The sequence below is a fragment of the Bradysia coprophila genome, unplaced genomic scaffold, assembly GCF_014529535.1.
Source record: "Bradysia coprophila strain Holo2 unplaced genomic scaffold, BU_Bcop_v1 contig_390, whole genome shotgun sequence".
Taxonomy (NCBI): Eukaryota; Metazoa; Arthropoda; class Insecta; order Diptera; family Sciaridae; genus Bradysia; species Bradysia coprophila.
Window position 1 is genome coordinate 1 of NW_023503648.1, and position 5,863 is coordinate 5,863.

The window sequence follows — 5,863 nt, forward strand, 5'->3', positions numbered from 1 at the left end:
GGTACATCTCATAAAAGTGAATTTTTGAACGTAACTTTCACAGAATTTTTGGATCTGTAGGCAAAAACGGTCGTTAATCGAGAGTTAAAATGCAGTTTAGGGAATAAGTCGTAATGAAACTAAGTCAAATCATCACAAAATCCTTCGCTGATAACATTTATGTAAGAATTGGCCGCGAAGCCTATGTTATGATTTTACTTGAACAAAACATACGCCTCTCTGGAAGACATTGTAAACGTTCTGGTTAAGGTACTGCGAAATTGTGCAACTTTTTTTTTATTTTCACATTTGGATCAATTTTCATAAATTATTCTGTGGAAAGAAATTTGTATCCAAAACGACGGCCCATTATAGACACTCGGTGGCTACATGCAGATTTGCAACAGATTTGTTGGTGTAGTCTTCGTTCTTCACTCTAACACCAGCTCGAACACCAGCTTTATGTTGCGCAGAGGCATTTCGTTTTTAGATGCGACAATTAAATGAAGCGGAGACGCTTAATTGAGATCGTGCACAAACGACTCCATATATCCACTTGAATCGACAGAACAAATCAAACATTCTTCAGGTCATCTTTAATGATCGCTAAACGTAGGAAATTGCGACTTCCTCTGATCCATCTGTTCAGTTTTTGATAACCACATACAAAGCTCTCTTTTTGTCACCGTCCGATCGAAGTTTCAAGCAGTCGCAGAGCAGATGAAGCGGTGATACAAATTTCCTTAGCAAGCTATCTTCTCTCTTCGTAGTTGACGCAGTGAATCTAAATCACAAGCACTTCTTATCTAGAACACAGCATCTAACTCCGGTCCCAGTAACAACAAATAATATTGTCATTCTTTGGCTGGCACTATGCGACCAACTTTCATGTAAGACAAAAAAAAACCCAACCCGCTCATCTCTAGTCGACGGAATAATACATTTAAACTATCAACAGAGTAAAAACCTGTTTTTCTGGAAAAGTTTCTAGATCCGTAGGCCATCTTTGAACTTAATCTCGGGAATTCCATTCTTCGTCGATTAAAAAAAATAATAATCAAAATCGGTTTTATTTCCATAAGATCGGGGGAATAAACAGTTTGAGATATCGTAAACAAAATTAAAATTGACGAATTTGCCGACCACAAAAATATGTCCTCGATTTAAATGCATTTTTTATGCATAGGAAAATAAGACAGGAATATTTTTCTTATAAGAAAGGTGAACTTTGTAGTTGCAATGTCAATAAGATGATATACGTGGTATTGTTTAGTGAAATTCATTTAGCGCAAAGAAACTGCCGAGACAAATATTATTTCCTGCCTTCTTTTGCTATGCATAAAAAATGCATATACATCGACGACATATTTTTGTGATCGGCAACTTTGTCAATTTCTATCTATTTTTCAATGACAAAATCATTTTTTTTGCATTTTTGACTTTTTTTAAAATGTTAAAATTAAATCTATTTGAAAGTGTTACACTAAAAGCAAATAAAATGCCGACAATTCATGGATTACTTCGGAGGACAAAACAGTTTTGAGATCTCGACAGATATTTGGTCTTACATGAAAGTTGGTCGCATAGTGCCAGCCAAAGAATGACAATATTATTTGTTGTTACTGGACCGGAGTTAGATGCTGTGTTCTAGATAAGAAGTGCTTGTGATTTAGATTCACTGCGTCAACTACGAAGAGAGAAGATAGCTTGCTAAGGAAATTTGTATCACCGCTTCATCTGCTCTGCGACTGCTTGAAACTTCGATCGGACGGTGACAAAAAGAGAGCTTTGTATGTGGTTATCAAAAACTGAACAGATGGATCAGAGGAAGTCGCAATTTCCTACGTTTAGCGATCATTAAAGATGACCTGAAGAATGTTTGATTTGTTCTGTCGATTCAAGTGGATATATGGAGTCGTTTGTGCACGATCTCAATTAAGCGTCTCCGCTTCATTTAATTGTCGGCATCTAAAAACGAAATGCCTCTGCGCAACATAAAGCTGGTGTTCGAGCTGGTGTTAGAGTGAAGAACGAAGACTACACCAACAAATCTGTTGCAAATCTGCATGTAGCCACCGAGTGTCTATAATGGGCCGTCGTTTTGGATACAAATTTCTTTCCACAGAATAATTTATGAAAATTGATCCAAATGTGAAAATAAAAAAAAAGTTGCACAATTTCGCAGTACCTTAACCAGAACGTTTACAATGTCTTCCAGAGAGGCGTATGTTTTGTTCAAGTAAAATCATAACATAGGCTTCGCGGCCAATTCTTACATAAATGTTATCAGCGAAGGATTTGTGATGATTTGACTTAGTTTCATTACGACTTATTCCCTAAACTGCATTTTAACTCTCGATTAACGACCGTTTTTGCCTACAGATCCAAAAATTCTGTGAAAGTTACGTTCAAAAATTCACTTTTATGAGATGTACCGATACAACGCACTTCAAGCATGCGTGGTACTCTAAATGGGGTACCGAAACGTGACAGTGTGTCACACAACTGTACAGCACTGTAAAAAACCATTTCATACAAAATATTACTCTATTTGGCAGCTGTCCAACTATGATCACTTTTGCTTGAAGTGCGTTGACCTATAGCAAAAATCAACAAACACGACAACTGTCGTCGCTTTGTATGCATAATTTGTGCATAGAAATAAAGACTGACATTAAGACGTTAGACGTAAAATTTTGATTTGCTTTTTTCTATAAAATAGTGAGCTGAATGGCGTGTGGTAATTTGGCACACGGTGCAAAATAACGCAATTTTCAACTGCGTAATAGGTGAACTCACACACAGTTTTACTTCACTAAAATTTCGTAAAAGGGATAATAAGCATTAAATTTGCGTGTGCAAGATGGACTGAAGAAAATTGCCTTCAATAGGACAAAACTTAACGATTTCAAGATAAATATGTATGAAGAAATATGCATATAGAAATAAAGTGCTGGTCTATAGCAAATTAGTTGGTGAGAAAATTTTTTAACTTTAGAGATTACCCGGATTAGATGTATACTTTTCTTATTTACTTACACAAGTCTTTTTTTCTATGCATAAATTATGCATACAAAAGTGGTCGTGCTTGTTGATTTGTCATACATTTCTACTTTGTTGATTTCGATGCGAGAGACAATAGTCAAATTTTTTTAATTCCCCAGTGAAATAAAATAAAATACAGTCCACTATTAAAAATTGAATTAAAGAACAAAGGAAGGCCATCTGTAATTTGGCTGCGAATTTAAAAATTTATTAAATATCGATCAATTACACCAAACAATTTAAAATAAAATTACATAAAACTATCGGCTAAACAAAGTTAAAACGCCGACAGTGAAAAGTTCCGGCCCAAACAGACAAAAAACCGAGAAATTAAAGAAACGGCTACTGAAAAATTAACGGCCACAAATAATTGTAATAAAATCAAATAATCGGCAACAGCATATTAAACGGCCGCACAAGATTAATTTTTTAATAAAATCACATAAAGTGCAACCATCATCAGTAAACGAATTGCGACGAACAAAAGAAAGTCGCCACACATACTATACACAGTACGAGAACAGTCTTTGCCAGCATAACATTTTTCTGTGGATCGACGGTCATTAACGTAAGTTCATCTGGCCAAGGGTTCCCTAATTTGGTGAAGAGGAACAACGAAGTCAGCAACTAATTCAACAATTTTATTAAAATCAACCGTACATTGGAATCTATTAAATTCATAATTAAACGGTCGTAGAGTTGACCTCGTCATCATGAGCAAATTGATCAACGTTCTGTGTTTGAATATCTGGAAATGAATAGAAAATATTAAAATGCAAAGATTATTGGAGATACATGAACAGAATATCAAAGATTTGGAGGAATTCTACGAGGAATTGAAGGTCGATGAAATTACAAAGATACTTCTCGATAGAAAACTCAAGGTCGTCACGACTTTATGGGACAAAATTTACGATGCTAATACAACGATGATGGAGTCAACAGATTTTAGTTTTCAAATCAAACATGAAGAAACTGTATCGAAAAAGTATGACGTAGCTTTCAGTATTTTCGATGCTTCCGTTGTGCTGACATATTCATACTTCGACCTTCTGGAAGCACAAAGTTCCAATCAATCAATTCAAATAAGCGAGGTAGTGAGGGTCATCGAACAACAAAAAGAAAATGTAATGGCACTGTTCTGGCAAACTCGCCAGAATTCAACAAGCAGCAGCATCAATTAGCGAAAGTCTACCGCACCTACAATCGACGAAACCCTTACGTCGTATTTGAATCAATCAACCGTTAGCAGCAAGCAGAATCGAAGATTTTCCATTTAAAGGCGTTGCGTTTAATTCAACGTATTTCAAATTTGGTCCGAACGTGACAATTTTTTTTCGAAATCATAGAATGGGCGTTACCGTTTGGAAATTATTGGAAAATTGTTCAACAAATCCTTGATGAGTTGGTGGCCAATCAAAAGAAATTCGGTTGTAGAGCTGATGAACGTACTTGGGGTCGGGAAGACCAACACCAAAATTATTGGATTAAACTCCATCCGGCAACAATAATTATATCGACAACAATAGCTACGTTATAAGGACAATTAGGTCATATCGGATCAACAAAAACCAATAAATACAATCCAGTCAGCCATTCAACAACAAAAAGAAAAACAAACTCACTGACCGTATCATCACAAAAATTCCGGAGCGTTTCATGAAGTCATACAAATTTTCGAGTCACATCCATATCATGGTCATCCGATACAGTTTGATGACCGAATCGTTTGAAACAACCCACGAACATGGTTGTTCCAGTACCCATGTTTGGGGTCGCTATTAGTCCCTAACTTGGCCCACTTGCAAACCTAGGATTAAGTAAAAGGGAAGTTGACAAATGTAGATAAAATATCAACAAACACTTAGCTTTGATCGAGTTTCAGTTAAATTTTTGTGTTGGTTCATCGCTTTAATAAACAACTGAATCATCCAACGTTGCAGTATTGGTGTCGAATTACAGGACTTGGCCGTTGGTTTACTCCACCGAACGCTTCCTTCCTTTACCACCAAACGATTCATCTTAAGCACGTTTCGTTCCCATCAACTAGTGCTCCATTTATGAAATAAATATTCGTCACACACTAGTCAAGCAAAAACCAAACTCATCACTTCAAATGGGTTCTCGCTGAGAATTTCATTTTTCTGGTCGATCTGGTTATGGTTTATCCAACAAGGTCCTTTAAATTTCAATCCGTTTAGGACAAATTTATCGAGCACAATTTTAGTTGAATCAAAGAGAACGCGGCGTCAAAACAAGTGTTTCGAGTGGAAACTGGTCAACGATGTCCTTTGTTATGATTATGAATACGAATGTCAATCACCACCTCACAGCTGATCAATTGGCTTAGTTCAATGACCTGTATGCGATATCAACAGCTGAGCAAACGAAACAATCGTGGGAAACAATTCAATTTTGTATAATATCTTGCTTTTCTTTTCCTCACTGAAGGGTTCAGGCCATTCTCCGGGTCAATAACGTTAATAGCGCCACCGGTTAGGAATTATTATAAGTAAAACTCTTTGTCATCGTATATGCCTACGGGCGATGATATTTGTTAGCAATCATACGGGATTGAATTCCCACAAATAAATAAGTTGGAATCATTTTCAAACAAAATTTCTGAAATAACTATTATATCAACTGGGGAATTTAAAAAGTTACGAATTTCTTCTCAAACAATCTCTGGAAAATTCAGAGATTTTGTACACGGATGAATTCGACTTTTCTCACTGAACTACATTGCTAGTACAGGCAGGTTCCGTTCAACAGAAAATGTTACAGAAAATGTTCCTCGAGAACCTTGTAAGAATTAGCCCCGGCGAAAGCCAATTTCTGT